We start from the raw sequence: 16965 nt of genomic DNA on the forward strand, positions 1-16965 counted from the left end.
AGATGAATACTGGTCCTGACTTCTCCTTAACACACGCGGCGCCACGTTTTTCAGGGTTGTGGCCACTCCCACATGATGCCGCTTAGTACCAGAAAATGACTCTGAGTGAGACAGAGAGGGAAGATTCAAGAAGCAAGCTGCCACTGTGTCCCTGGAGCTTTATATGCAAAGGTAAAGCACTTTACCCAGCACCTGAGGTTTATTATAAGTAGTATTTAAATAGAAAGAAAAGATATAGTAAGGTTGTGAATCATAACCTTAGTTTATCTTTTCTTTCTGATTAAATAATAGGAAAGGGAAAATATTTAGTGTGAATAAAATTAGTGGCTTGTCAAGAGACTGCTAGCAATATTGGGTGATATGGAATAAATAAAGCCTGAGTGAAATACTGGATGTGTATCTGCATCTGTATAATAACACACAGCTCCATACAAAGATACAGTAGTGACAATGGCACATGTGTATAGCCAGACAAGGGCTGGTTATAGGATCAGTGGTATCTGCATCAGTATAATAAAATTCAGCACTATAAAATAATAGTTTTAATTGTAAATGTACCTTGGTGTCCTTCACTAAAGGTCTTTACTTTAGAAAATGTCCGCCACAGCCTTGGCTCGTGCCTATCCCTGGGTCTGTGACATCTGGAGGTTGCAGAACCCAGAAGGAAAAGATTATACATGCTTGTCCAAAGCTAAACACACACTATCCAGAATTGACCTTTTCATGACGGCCTGTAACTTAATCACCCACATTCATAGGTGTAAAATACACGACATCCTGCTATCAGATCATGCACCTGTGGAGCTAACACTGGGAACCCGGGGGCCGTGGTCCAACAGGAACATCCTTAGATTCCCTACATATTTATCTACTTCAGAGGCATTCTCTAGATTCTTGCGACACACTTGGACAGACTTTGTCACAGACAACGCTGCTCATGTAGATGACACACAGCTCTTCTGGGACACGGCCAAAGCGGTGTCTGCGGGGGCCATAATCTCTTATGTCTCGAAACTGCGGCATAACACACAATATAAATATAGATCCCTGCAGAGACAGTTGGGACTGACTTACCAATCTTACTTACAAGCTAAGACAAAAACAAACTATGAGACATATATAGCGAGTAAAGCAGAGCTGGAGGCCTTTCTGAAACAACAAACCGCATCTGGGCTACTGAAGACTGCGGGTAGATATTACAGGTTCGGGAGCAGAGCAGGTAAAATGCTTGCGTCTCTGACAAGACCGCAGACATCTAGGACCAACATATAACCTTTATTGTTAAAATTAAAAACCTTGATAGGTTATGTCCTACAAAGGCTGGAACATCTAGCACTCAATGAAACAACATGGCTCGTAACCACGGACGTGGAATCCCTCTACACATCTATAAACCATAAACAAGGTCTACAAGTGGTAAAATATTTCCTGGAGAAAAACTCAGAAGAAGGCGAAGAACATGACAACTTTATCCTTAAATTACTTGAAATGGTTTTGAATTATAATTTCTTTACATTTGATGGGCAATTCTACTTGCAAACCCGGGGAACAGCTATGGGCACGACGTGTGCGCCCACATATGCCAACCTGTTCCTCGGGTGGTGGGAAACCGAATTTGTATTCACTGACGAGAATCAAAAATTTATAGATCTAATACCTTTATGGATTAGATTTATAGATTATATATTCTTCATCTGGGAAGGCACCCATTCTGAATTACTAGAATTCCTTACACATCTGAACAACAACCAATTAAATATTAAACTAACACACGAAGAGAGTTTAGTTCAGATAAATTTCTTGGATATTACCATTCGTAAGAACACTGATGGAATCATCAGTACTGACCTATTCAGGAAACCTACTGCCACAAACAGTCTGTTACACAGTACCAGTGCTCATGCACCAGGCACAATGAAAAGCCTACCTACAGGAGAATTCCTGAGACTCCGCAGAAATTGTTCTGAAATACAAACCTTTGAGGCAAGAGCACTAGATTTGGAGGCAAGATTACTCAAAAGAGGGTACAGTAAAAGATCCATCAAAAAGGCGAAACACAAAGCCCGATTAACACCTAGAAGCAATCTACTACACAAAAGACATAATAAGACTAGCTCTCAAATCCCAAGACTGATCTTAACTCACAATTCGCAAACCCCTCAAATTATGAGCATAATCAAAAAACACTGGAATATTTTAATGACTGATCCGGTACTCAAATCAACGTTGGGAACAACTCCCTCTTTTGGGTTCAGAAGAACTAAAAATATCAAAGACATTGTAACTACTAGTCATTTTCAAAGGAAAATAACTATTTCTTCCTTTAGTCCAGGAGCCCACAAATGTGGTAATTGTAGCACCTGTATCTTCATGAAAAACACCACAGAGATAGAGGACAGGTTTGGCAAGAAACACAAAATTAAGAGATATATCAGCTGTAACACTGAAAGTGTAGTATATGTACTTCAATGCACTTGTAATCAGTATTATGTGGGGATGACCACTAGGAAATTGAGAATAAGGCTTCTTGAACATCTTAGAAATATCAAAAATGCAGCTAAAGATAAAGAGGAATTAAAGACCTTAACTAGTGTAGCTGCGCATTTCTTAAAATATCACAATTCCAACCAGAGAGATCTACTATGTTGAGGCATTGAAAAAGTAAGCCTAGGATTCAGGGGAGGAGATCTAGAGACGGCATTACTAAAATCTGAAAGCCAATGGATCTACCTACTTAATTCTGTCCAACCCTGGGGTCTAAATGAACAGAACAATCTTTATGTTTATCTATAAACAACTATATAATGTTGTGTAATGAACATAGAGCAAAATTCAGACTATGGTTTACTCCCAATCTATATATTCCTTCTGTAAAATGGGAATCTGTAAAAGTATTTTATTATCCATTCACTAAGAGTGGTAAAAACTGCTCAATCAAAAACTAGACATGGACATATTGTTAGTGAATATTTAATAATTCATATCCTAATTTAACTGTGGATCTTGAAACATAACTTGAATATAAAATATGAACCAATGTATATGTTGATGAATAGAAAAATACATATACAAAAGAAATATACACTTTTAATGTAATATTCTTATGAAAACATAGGTTATAGAAACAGACTACATGAATATACAGTAATAATATAACAAATACATGCACTGAAGAACAAAATCATATAATCATAATTTCAATAACACAAGATGCTCTTTGAACAATGGTAGAGGGGATTTATCCTCTCTTAGGGAAAGGACCAGGGGATAAAGGTGATCCATACCCAAGTTTTTGTTACACCTGAATGGACAAAATTTGTGTCCACTCAGACAGTTTGTCCTCACCAGCACTTTTTAGTTAGTATCTGAGCACGTACCACCACACCACACATGCATTAAGTATTTTTAACACACACATATTATTTATTTATGTATTGATGTTTTCACTGATCTGCGCCGGCAGATTGAATATATAATTTATTTTTCACTCTTATACCACGCATGCACATTAAATAGGCAACACACATATTTGGAAATAGAGATGAGCACTTTCAACATCTCTATATACTGTCGCACTTTCTCCTATTTTTCACAGAAGTTACAAATCCACTGTTCGCACAACACAGGCGATTACACTTCAATCAACGGATTTAAAGCACATTCACCAAGCACATATCCCCTTGGGAAATAATAACATATCTCACTCTACAATACGTATCACTCTATAATTGATACAACTAAACATATTAAGATAAGTAAGATGTTTTATAATAACGTATGACCATAAATCTGATAGGAGGAATTGATGCTAGCACCATTAAATGCAAGGCATCTCAATATTAAGTATAAAAATACAGCCAACTGTATAATTTTATGCACATATAGGTATACATGGTATTCATGATAGTTAAACACTAAGATGAACAAACTGGCATAGAACAATCTATATTGGAACCACGAATAAAGCTATGTGGATATATATAAAACTAATGAATTCTTGCTATATGCCGAAATCAATAGTGTCACACTGGGAATTACAATTCTTTATTCAATAAATGCATAGATATCAGTTGACTCAAAGATAACTTGAAATAGATGATCAAAGCTTCCTATGTGTAATAGTATTGGTCAATATTACAAAAACATCAGAGGATGCTCAGTGCTATTTTTACGCCAACATTCTAAGAATATACAATTCTATGAAATCAGTAGTCTGCATAACGATCTATCAGTATATGAATATACACAAAACAGATGATCTAAGCTTCCATAATATAATTATATTTGGTAATAATACAGAAACATCATTGGTTGTTTAGTACTATTATCATGCTGATATTCTAAGAACGACAATCCGACGAAGACATTGGTCTACATAACGGTCTATCAATATACACATACACGATTCCGGCTCCAATCAAATTGGAGCGTGGGCGGGACTTCCGGTTCCACAGGGTTTAAATCCCCACAAAATCGGCGGCTCGCTGCCTTTGATAAAGCCCTATCGGGCGAAACGCGTCAGGGGAGAGTGCTGAACGAGTTCACACTCATTCTCTTGTGTTCATTTTAATTGCCCAGTACCCTGTACCTATGTGCCGCTAGTTGTACTTTGAATACCATCGTAATCATTAGACTGTCAGGGTCTTTTCAGACTAGTGAACATGGTTCACATTGTAGCTATGATTTGTATAGCTATATCGAGCTGAAATTCTAGTATCTAACTCTAACTGAACTTTGTTATACCTAATTAATTGTACTGCTAATACAGAATCTAATTAAGAATATTGTTTGACAAATGGTAAAATTGATGTATGAATGTTGCATAGCCTGTGAAGCTCAGGACTCGCAATACTGATTCATTTGGATCACAGACAATAATAGTTAACTGGTAATGATAAAATCTCACAGCCTGGGTTGTGCCAGACTTAGCCGAACCAGTATTTTGGTTCATATACATATAACCAGTATGCCAAACAACGAGTGTAAGAATGATTGAATGAGTGTTACACTGCGGGAGATCTGCAGCACTTGTCATACTGATTTAGTGTGATCAGCCTGTGAAGCACAGCATTTGCTGTGTTGATTCATCTTGAATTTTAATAACAGAACTTAACTGGTAATATCAATGATAATATAGCCTGGGTTGTGCCAGACTTAGTCTAACCATTAACATAGTTCGTATATATATACACATAGATGTCCCATAAATGTAAGATATACTGAAGGAGTGCCAAACTACAGGAGATCTGCAGTACTTGTCACACGGATTCTCTGTGAACTAATAATCAGAAATTCAGTCTGGATTGCGCCAGACTGAGTTTGAATTGTACCCATAATACTAGCAGTGCTATTGATAATACCCACTTATATACTTTTTGGGTTATGCTGGATAGTGCAAACTGTGAAGCGATTACTGTGATAGAATTAACCAGTTATTCACCATATCAATACTTTGCCCTTATATTAAAAGAAGCAGGTAATAACTGACCTAATATCAGTAATTTTATTACTAACCTGGGTCACGCCAGACTTAGTCTACAGCACTACCACAATTTCTGTATTAACCAAGTTATAAGAACCTAGTTAATCTGTATATAACTTCGATACTTGACATATGATCTGCAATAACAAGCTGGCTGACACTAATCGAATACGGCTTATGCTACGCCAAACTCAGCTTAATTCTATACTAGAGGCTTGTAATGTATTGATATACCTAATCAAGGTACTTATTGTCTGTATGTAAGTTCTAGTATACCTAATGTAATTTGGTGGCACTAGCTAGACAGACTAACATATTCTATTACCGCACACTCAGTCCAGGTTGACCTATTTCATTAACTGGATTTATTCCTTGAATATATGGTGAATCTATATCGAGATCCTAGTAATATAGATAACATATCCATACAGATTTAATCTTAAACTAGTCGTTTTATAGCTTTTCAACTATACATAGGAATCTGGGTGTTTGAATAACAGTCATACCATTGCACATGTTTTATTAAATAATAAAGTGACTGCAGTCAGCTATCCTTAAATAACCAGCTATAAACTGACAGCGTGATTATTTCTGCTAAATAGCAAGTGATCTTGGACACAATATTGGCATACTTAATACCCTCGTATTTAACTGATGTTCAGATACAAGCATAAATATAAACAAACTTAACATAATTTTCAGCTCACTACCAATATGTATATGGACCATAGTTACATTGGACTTACCAATATAATTTAGTAACTATTTAATTAGATATATACATATCATTTACTATCTTGAGCTTGAAGATCAATCATTCAAGTTTATCACATTGATACTGGTTTTCAGATCATTATTTACCCTGACTACATATTTTGTTCTGGCTTAATTGTAGCAAACTATTGAAGAGATACAAACTAGCGAATACTGTGGGTCATAATTTAGATCACTCATTACTTTAATATTACACTGGCCTAATTATCACTTTCTGTGATCTGACCGAATATTTACTACACGGACCAGGGTACTGGAGTGTTTTTTAATTGTATGTGTCATAACCTATCAAGGTTTTTAATTTTAACAATAAAGGTTATATTTTAATAATCCTGTTGGGATTTTCCGTCCTCCAGTTCAGGGCCCAGAGTGCTAGAAGTGCATACTTTGGGAACCTTGGTATACTATATATCAAGTTTCCTTTGTGTTTGAATTGATATTTATGCACAAGCACCATTTCCTCGTAATAGTCACTGATTGAACTACATAGATTTTCTATGCACACATATACATATCACTAGAGGAAAAGCCAGAGTAGTGCCACTGTTTATTTGGTGTGTTTAATCTAGGACCAACATAGCAGCAATTAGATCACGAGGCGTGACACACACTAAATCAGCTGACATAGCACAATGCTTTGCACAGTTTTTCGCAGAATTATACACAAACCAAGACAGAGCCCCGGAGGGTGTCCAGGCTCAGTTTTGGCAATCAATGCAACTCCCTCAAATAACACAAGAGCAGAGTGATGCACTCAATGCCCCCATAACTGTGGAGGAGTTGACATCTACTCTAAGGTCTCTGCCGACGGGCAAGGCGTCGGGCCCTGACGGCCTACCGGCTGAATTCTATAAGTTGCTTCAACCCCAAATCACACCCACTTTGACCAATTTGTACAATGCTCTCCTACATACGGAAGCATCTCCCTCCAATAATTTCACGGTGGCTCAGATTACACTTATTCCCAAGCCAGGGAAAGATCTCTCCTTACCAGGGTCTTACAGGCCAATATCGCTGCTGAACACGGACTACAAACTGTTCATGAAGATTCTAGCGAACAGACTAAAAGTAGTCCTTCCAGACATTATACACCCTGATCAAACTGGTTTCGTGTTCAAACGCTCGTCGATGGTGAATCTCCGTAGGGTGCTGCAAGTAATAGAGCACTATTGGATAAAGGGTCAGGAGAGATCTGAGGGGTCAGATCGGAGGCCTTCCTGCTATCCTTGGATGCAGAGAAGGCCTTCAACAGGGTGGAGTGGCCTCACCTAGTAGATTCCATGTACAAATTCGGCTTCAGGGGTCCATTTCTAGAGATCATAAACAAAATGTATCAACACCCGACAGCACGGGTTATGGTGAATGGGCTCTTTTCATCAGATTTTCAGTTACAGAGAGGCACCAGACAAGGGTGCCCTCTGTCACCGTTGCTTTTTAACATAGCATTGGAGCCCTTGGCTTTGAAGCTGCGGCAAATTTTTCCAGGAATAACGATAAAAGGGGTTTCCCTGCACTTGGCGTTATACGCCGATGACATGCTGCTCTTTGTGGATACGCCTTCCGCGCATATATCCCATATACTACGCACAATTGCGGACTTCGGCACCTTCTCGGGCTACAGAATAAACGCCGCAAAGTCAGAGATTTTGTGGCTGCAGAGACACCAGAATGTGAATCACTCCTATCCGTTTGTGGAGATATCGGGAGGACTCACCTACCTGGGTATTAAATTGCACCGGGACCCGTCTAAAATGTATGATCTAAATATATCTTCCAAGTGTTCGGAGCTGGTCTCCTTGCTGATGAACTGGGCTAACCTCCCCTTGGGCTTATCTGGTCGTATCAGTCTGACTAAAATGACGATCTTACCCAAGATTTTGTATCCCCTACTTATGTTGCCATTTCTGATTACAAAAAGGGATTTAAAGATCCTCTCCCATGCAGTATCCCGATTCATATGGAGGGGTGGCAAATCACGGATTGCTACAGACAAACTACACCTCCCATTCCAGGGGGGAGGCCTGGGTCTTCCAAATCTAAAACTTTACAATTGGGCGGCGCTGGCCAGACTGGTAACTGACTGGCAACTAACTACGAATCACTTCTCCGAGCCGACTCTGGAGGAAGCAATTCTCGCGCCTCTGAAGCCGGCCTACCTTCCGTATGCAAAATTATCGTCCCTGCCACCTGCAATTGCCTTTAGTGTACTATATTGAGACCCGCTGAAAGCATGGCAAATGATTCACAAGTTCTTGGGGGTGGCCAGTCCTCCCCCTAGATACATACCTATTGCCGGGAATGCGGATTTCCCAGCAGGAAGTGAGCATGAACCATTTCTCATATGGAAAACCCTCGGTATCAGAGTTTTAGGGGATGTTTTGGACCCTCTGCTTCGCACTATACGCTCTATTCAGGAGCTACAGGCTAAATACCGGATCCCGCATCGGCATTTCTATGCATATCTCCAACTGCGACACTATGCAACGTCCCTACAGACAACCAACGCTGGTTTCTTGGACCCTTCGCCTTTCGCCATAGCGCAGACACTATTTCAGGTGGGGAGATTTTCTCTCTCGCACTTCTACACCCGCATGGTGAGACAAACAGAGACTCTAATCCAAACCAACATGCTGACGAGACTGGTCGCGGACCTTTCAACGGCGGTGACGGTACAAGACTTAACAGACAGCCTAGACCTTGCAAGACGGGCTACACTTGCGATTACTCTCAGGGAGGCGCAGGTCAGACTACTTCACAGAGATTATATCACACCTCATAGACTATCTAAATGAAGTGATCGGTACCCCAACCGATGCATTAAATGTAGCAGTGTATCCCCTTCTTTCCTACATTATTGTTTTGCCTGCCCGATTATCAGACGCTTCTGGGGCCATATGCAATACTGGGTTACAACCACGTTCCATATAGAGATAGAGATAACAACAGCGGAGATTTACCTCTTTAAGTGAGGCGACGCACATAAACGACACCACCAGATACTAACATTATGCATGTTGCTGGCGAGGAAGTGCGTCTTGTCTAGATGGACCTCCAAACATCCTCCAACTATAGCTCAGTTTAAACGTTTACTAATTAGACAGCTATACATAGAGCAATATGATGCACGCTTAGATACAATGTGTAGACTAAGGCCGTTTTGGAAAAATGGTGTCCGCTTATAAATACCCTTCACAGGGACCTGAAAGACCAAATCCTAAAATCGTTCTTACACTCCGAAATACTACCCTCGCTCAATATTGGAGAGGGTGGTGATGCATCATTGGTGCAACCTGACCCCCCTAATGAGCGTGCCAGCGGCGCGACTCTCCCAACAGAGATTATGCTTTTTTAATATTCCCCCCTTTTTTTTTTCTTTTCCCTCTCTCTCTCTCTCTCTCTCTCTCTCCGCTCTTCCCCCCCCCCCTTCTTCCCCTGCCCCTCTTCCATGAAGGGTAATCTCAGGGTAAATTTAAGGCTTTGTTGTTAGTATGTTATATAATGTTATACACTGTTTAGATGTTTGATAATTAAAAGAAAGAAAATTTTGTAAAATCAGGGAAGATATGACGGACTTTAACCTGTGATTATGAAGAGACTCTTATTCAGATGCACCAGGGTTAATTGAATCATTCTCGGATGTACGACCTACTATTCATCATGGAATAAAACTTTGTTAACACACCCCACCATGTCTTGCTCCGGGAACCTGTATCATCATGATGTATTTGTTATCTTGTAGCTTGCATTTGCCAATGACCTTGCATCTGATTGTTCTGATTGTTCCTGTCGTATTTGTTCCTGACTAATAAAAAGAATTTAAAAAAAATAAAAATAAAATATATATAAAAAAAAAAAACAAGACAACTAACTCTATGGAAAAGATACAAAACCATTGTAGGGGGTGACTTTAATATCACTATGGATGATAGACTAGACAGAACAGTGCAGGAAATATTACAAACTACTACAACTAAAAAAAATACTCCACGACTTCTCTCTAGACCATAACCTAACAGATAGTTGGCGCTCGCTTAACAAAGGTGTTCGTGATTATACATACTACTCCCCAATGCATAAAACACACTCCAGAATCGACTATATATTCCTGAGTCAAATTCTTATACCTCTATTAGCCAAGGCCGCAATTCTGAACTGTTCCTGGTCAGACCATTCCATAGTAGTTATTACCCTAGTCTGATCAACCCGCAGAGATCTAAATCCTGGACATTAAACACAAGTATACTTCAAGATAATGTCATTTTAGATAACTTAAAACAAAAAATTGCAAAATGTATCACTATTAACAAAAATTCCACTCCCAATCCGATTCATGAATGGGGGGCCCTGAAGGCTTATGCAAGGGGTCTTTTGATGGCGGAATCAAGCAAACAACGCAAACTCCAGGAAGCCAAATTGATCGAATTAAAATCGGAGGTAAATCTGCTACGGCTACAGTCCATTCAAAACCCGACACAAGTAATAATTTATCTGCTAATAGTAAAAAATGAGGAATTAGACAAACTCTTAACTAAAGAAGCGATTAAATAATTATCATTATTATCATTATTATTTGTATCAGACAAACTATGTACCTATGTTCAAGCTTATTAGAGGTTTAATAGCGAAATGGATAAAACTTAAAATATCCCTCTATGGGAGAATTATATCCACAAAAAATGTCCTTGCTCCCCAAACTGCTGTATCTCTTCAGATCCTTACCTATATCAATTCCACATTCTGAGTTACACAAACTCCAAAGAGATATTCTAAAATTTAGAAAAAATCATTCCAAAACAGAGGATCCAAAAATAATAAAAAAATAGTAGACTTTATTCAAAAGTTAAAAATACATGGGCATCAGGGTGAAAGGGAAGAGCAGAAAAGTCGGCAAAAACACAGCCGTAATCATAGACCATAATAGCTTTCAGGTGTTACATACATATATACACATTACAAGTAACCCATTGGATAATAAAACAACACACCCTCTATTACCTTAAATACCCTATTGAAGGGGAACAGTTAACAATACTGTAATAGAAACCACACATAGAAAACTAGGATTAAATAAATTTCATTTACAAAAAGAACATTCAAATTTAGATGTGTTAAATATGCAAAAGAATAATAACAAAATTAAATACATAAATAAATAATTTATAACTATTACAGATATATATATATATATATATATATATATATATATATATATATATATATATATATATATATATATATATACATAAGAAACCGAAAAATGATACATGTATAAATAAATAAGCAAATGCAAATAGGTGGAAATGGTAATGGGGAAAAAATATATATATATTTTACTATAGTTTGATATAAATGCTAGCAATAATTAATCCACAATATATACCTATGAATAGATACAGTAAATTGATTAATATACATAACAATTTAACCACGCAAATGCAAAAATGTACACAATTAATTAGGAAACCTTACTTATTAGAAACATACAACTTTATATTTCTTCAAATAATTTCAAAAGATATGTACATTACACACTTAGGTTTCCCAAAAAATAATCAGATCATTTTCAGAATTGAATCCATCTGGCGTAAGTGTGCATAATTTGTGGATCCAATAGACTTCCTGCCTGGCCAAAATTGGCCACTTATCTCCACCTCTAGGAGGGCATCTAATACTTTCAATGGCATTCCACTCAAAATTGCACACATTGCCACCATGGACTAGAATAAAATGACTTGCAAGATCAGAACAGTGAACCTTGTTCCTGATATACCCTAGGTGTTCACGTATCTGAGTACAAACATCACTGGTAGTCATACCCACGTACTGCAACTTATGATACGTGCAACCCACAAGGTATACCACGAACGAAGAGGAACAATTGTTACATCCTCTAGTATCAAAAACTTGATTGGTCACATATGAATTGAATGAGCTGCCTGTCTTGATATATTCACAGGCCTTACAATTCTCTCCACACTTATATGTGCCATTATGTCTCAGCCAAGAACTTTGGCAAGCAGGCTTGCGTAATGAGCTTGGTGAGACCAAATTGCCCAGAGTGAGGTTCCTCCTATATGTGAACCTACACCCTTTACTAACTACATCCTTGAGTAAGTCATCTCCATAAAGGATAGGTAAGTATTTCCTAATAATATTACAAACCATATAGTATTGATTTGAATATTTAGTAATACAATTAGGTCTGTTATTACAGTTGTTATTCAAATTACTCAACCTATGGCTCCCCATAAGAAGACTATTCCTGTCTCTTTCCACAGTAGACTCATAAGCTTGATTGATAACCCTATCAATATAGCCACGACTACGTAGTCTCAACCTCAAATTTATACATTCAGACTTAAAGGCTCGATCGCTAGAGCAGATCCTTTTGGTCCTGAGACATTGGCCTTTAGCTATTCCCTGAAAAACATGTTTCGGATGGGAGTTTGATGAATGGAGTAAAGAGTTTCCTGCAATCGGTTTGCGATACAACTGGGTCTCAATTCTACCAGAACCCAGATCCATCATAAGTTCCACATCCAAAAAATGTATTTATTTTTTTTTGCCATTCGTAGGTGAACTGGATATCAGGCAAACACGAATTTAGATAGGTCACAAAAGATTCAGCTTCTAATGGTGAAAAATCAGTAATGAATAAGATCATCTATAAATCTTTTGTAACTCAAAATCCTGTGGGAGAACACACACCCGTCACAAAGAGATATTTATACTCAAACCAGCCCATAAATTGATTTGCACATGAGTGGGCGAATTTTGCCCCCATGGCCGTACCTCTTAACTGCAAGTAGTATGATCCCTCAAACAGGAAATAGTTACACTCCAAAAGAAGCTGAATACTCCTAATGATAAATTCCTTGGTTTCTTCAGAATAATCAGTCAAAAGGTTTAAGAAAAAGGAAACAGCTTCCAAACCTAAACCATGGGGAATGGAGGTATACAACGCTACCACGTCCAGAGTTAGACAACTCCCATCTTCCACCACCTGTACAGACTCCAAAATATTAAGCAGATGAGTTGTATCCCTTAAAAAGCTGGGAAGAGACATTACCAATGGTTGGAGGATACTGTCAATCCACTCTGACAGATGTTCAAATAAAGAACCTATCCCCACAACGATGGGTCTGTCTTTAATATTTTCAAAACTTTTATGGGTCTTAGGCAAGTGGTGAAAGACGGGAGTAATCGGATTAGAAACATACAAAGAAATCAAAAGTATCATTATCAATGATTCCAAAATGTAAACCGTCATCAAGCAATGCTCTAAGCCTACTCAATTTCTTATAGGATGATTGGTCATCAAGTTGACGTAATGCCTCAGTTATGTACACATGTCTATCTATAATGACAATACTGCCACCCTTGTCTGAATTTTTTATCACTATAGATAAGTTGTTTTGAAGTGAAATTATAGCCTCTTTCTCATTACGTGTTAAATTAGAATGACTCTCTCTGACAGACTTATCCAAATCCTTTAGGTCCTCTACGACCCTCTTATGGAAACTTTCCAGTGCTTTTCCCCTTGACTGAACCAGGTAAAACTTTGATTTATTCTTAAACTTGGGGGGACACTGAGATATAGCTATAGTATCAGCAAGTTGTTCTTTTTCCAACTCCTGCAATGATGCTAGATCACACATGTCTCTAAATTGAAAAAGGGAACCAGCACTATAACATCAGGGTCACCCCTATCAAAATCATTTACATTATCAGAATCTTTAAAATGTCTGCATAGAGTAAGGTTCCTAATAAACCTATTAAGATCCAGAATAGTCTAAAAAAAAATCAAATTTCCTAGATGGGCAAAAGCCCAAACCTTTATTAAGTACCTTGATTTCAGATTCATTGAGAGCACAAGAAGAAACATTAATAACAATGTTATCCCTGAAGGCATATCTGTTCATGCCCCCTGCATGTTCTGACCCACCACCTCCCTTGGCTTTCAGAGCCGATCGAAAAACCTGACCCAAAGGGGGTCCCACAGTGTGGTTATCTGAAACACTGTTTTCAGCCATATTAGTGTTGTAACTGAACTGGCTATTAGATATATTGTGACCTTTATCATGATTGGTATCTTTGTTTAACTTTTTAGGTAAGGTACCTGTATTTTTTGCAGAATTAGGGTTCACTAAATGTGTAACAGGTGTAGTACTTTTTACTCTCGGTTGTATTAAACTAGTTACATCCTGTGAAATCACCTGTTGTCTATCAATCACTATATTACTGGTGGTACTATTAGGATGGCATATTTCCTCACTATCATTCTCTGAATTAGAGCCTTCCTCATAGGAGGTAGAAAAATTAGATAGAGAGTCCTCATCTGTACTCACATTGTTACTCTCTTTAAAAGTTACCCTTTTCTTATTTTTATTTTTAGACCTTCTTCTCCACTTCCTACGTTTATTACCTTTAGTACCCTCAGTACTCACAGTGTCAGATTCACCATCACCCCCTTGATTCTGCCAGACTTGCCTATGTCTATGTACTCTATACCATAGAAAAACATTACCTGTGGAATAGTCTTTCTGGTCACGCAAAAATTTCACATGTTTAGTTTGTATAATTTCATTTTTGTTAGTTTAAATCACCTCCTGTAACATCTTATCATAATCACCATACGCAGCATCTAACTGATGCCCATTTAGCTCCTGCTGTATAGTAACAATTTCATTCCTGACAATAGTTAATTGCTCAGATTTATACTTAAAGGGCCATTATACACTCATTTTTTCTTTGCATAAATGTTTCGTAGATGATCTATTTATAAAGCCCATAAAGTTTGTTTTTGTTAAAAATGTATAATTTTGCTTATTTTTAAATATCATTGCTCTGATTTTCAGACTCCTAACCAAGCCCCAAAGTTTTATTTGAATACCGTCAGCTACCTTCTCCAGCTTGCTCCTGTTTGTGTAAAGGGTCTTTTCATATGTAAGAGAAGGGGGGGGAGTGTCTTATTTCCCACTTGCAGTGGGCTTTCCAACTACCTTTTCAACAGAGCTAAACTGAAAGATTCTAAGTACGTTTTTAAACCATTTTATACTGGATTTTTTTTTTTTTTAAGTAAGTTTTTATTGACATTTTTGTAATTAACATAAACAAATAAATGGATAACAAAGATCAGTGAATATTTTTCAACTACATTAAGTCATTGCAACATCTTACTGACCATTTCTGTAAAAGAACAAGAGGGGAAGGGGTGATAGGAGGGGGGGAATGGGGGGTTCAGGTAGGGGGCTATTGGGATTAGGAGGAAAGTACATAATAAAAATAGAGATATAGGATAATATAGTATAGTATAATTCCCTTGCACCCAGTCCATTTAGAGACAGGAGCACACACCTTGAACGTTTATAGGACCTATTGTTTATAATCGTAAAGAAGGGCTATCATTGCAGTTTTATGATGCTCTTTGCTCCCATAGGAAAATTATATCTAGTATAAAATCTTTCTTACCTACAAAGCAATAATGTCTCTTCTCTAGGGATAATATATATGTGACTTCTGCCACCCATTGATCATAAGTAGGGGAGAGAACCTGCTTCCATAGTCGAGGGATAATACATTTGGCACATGTGAGCATCATTTGAAGGAGTTTCCTACGGTAGACACACTGCAATTTAGGGATTTGATTTAGTAAAATCATAGTTGCTGAAAGGGATATCTGCGTGCTCAATGTAAGGTTGATGCAACACTCAATTTGAGCCCAAAAAATAGACAATTTGTTGCAGGACCACCATATGTTAGAGAGTGTGCCCGTTTCACCACAACGTCTCCAACAACTGGAGTTAGCTCCTGGATATATTTCATTTAATTTTTGGGGCGTGAGATACCAACGTGAAATAATTTTATAGTTAAGTTCAGTCAAGGTCAGTGAAGTTGAAGAGGAGTGGACAGTGCGAAAACATTGTAACAGGTGTCTTTTGGGAGCTGAACCCGAAGCTCAGCCTCCTACTTGGAGGTGTCGGAGGGTAGTTTGAATGTATGTAAAACCCTTAAAAGTTTATGTGTGAGAGAGAGGTAGGATTTTTGGATGTCTTTTGCAGTGCATAGTCTCTCAAAAGGGGTAAGCATGCGAAGACAGTCATTTTTACGAGGGTTATTCATAATTGCTTGTCGAATTTGGAAATAAGGAAAACAGTTATGAAAAGGAGAACCTATTGAATCTATCAGAACAATTCTGTCCTTTATTTGGGATGTTTCTGTGAGTAAGAATATAGGCATGTTTTTAAGGGAGACGTCCTCCGGCTCTTTAGACTGGATTTTTATATCAGTATCTGTGCATCTTATTCTTTATAGTAGTGTCTATTACATGCAGTTATATGAAAATGAGTGTATACTGTCCCTTTAATTAACATGACCATAAGTCTGATGGAACATTCTGATAGTATACTATTCCATTCATCAATAAAACTCTTTATCATGAACCTCGAAAGTGGGGAATATTTTAACCCTTAAACCCCTTGGAATCATATTGAGGGAAACATATTTGTTCATGATCCACGTATCAAGTTTTAGTCTTAGTTCTTTAAGCCTTAGGAGCTCCAAAGTATGAAACTTGATGACCAATCATCCTATAAGAAATTGAGTAGGAATCCAACCATATTTTTTCAAAGTAGGGTTAGAGCATTGCTTGATGATGGTTTACATTTTGGAATCATTGATAGTGATACCTTTGATTTTTTGTATGTTTC

The sequence above is a fragment of the Bombina bombina genome, chromosome 2 (assembly GCF_027579735.1).
Source record: "Bombina bombina isolate aBomBom1 chromosome 2, aBomBom1.pri, whole genome shotgun sequence".
Classification (NCBI taxonomy): Eukaryota; Metazoa; Chordata; class Amphibia; order Anura; family Bombinatoridae; genus Bombina; species Bombina bombina.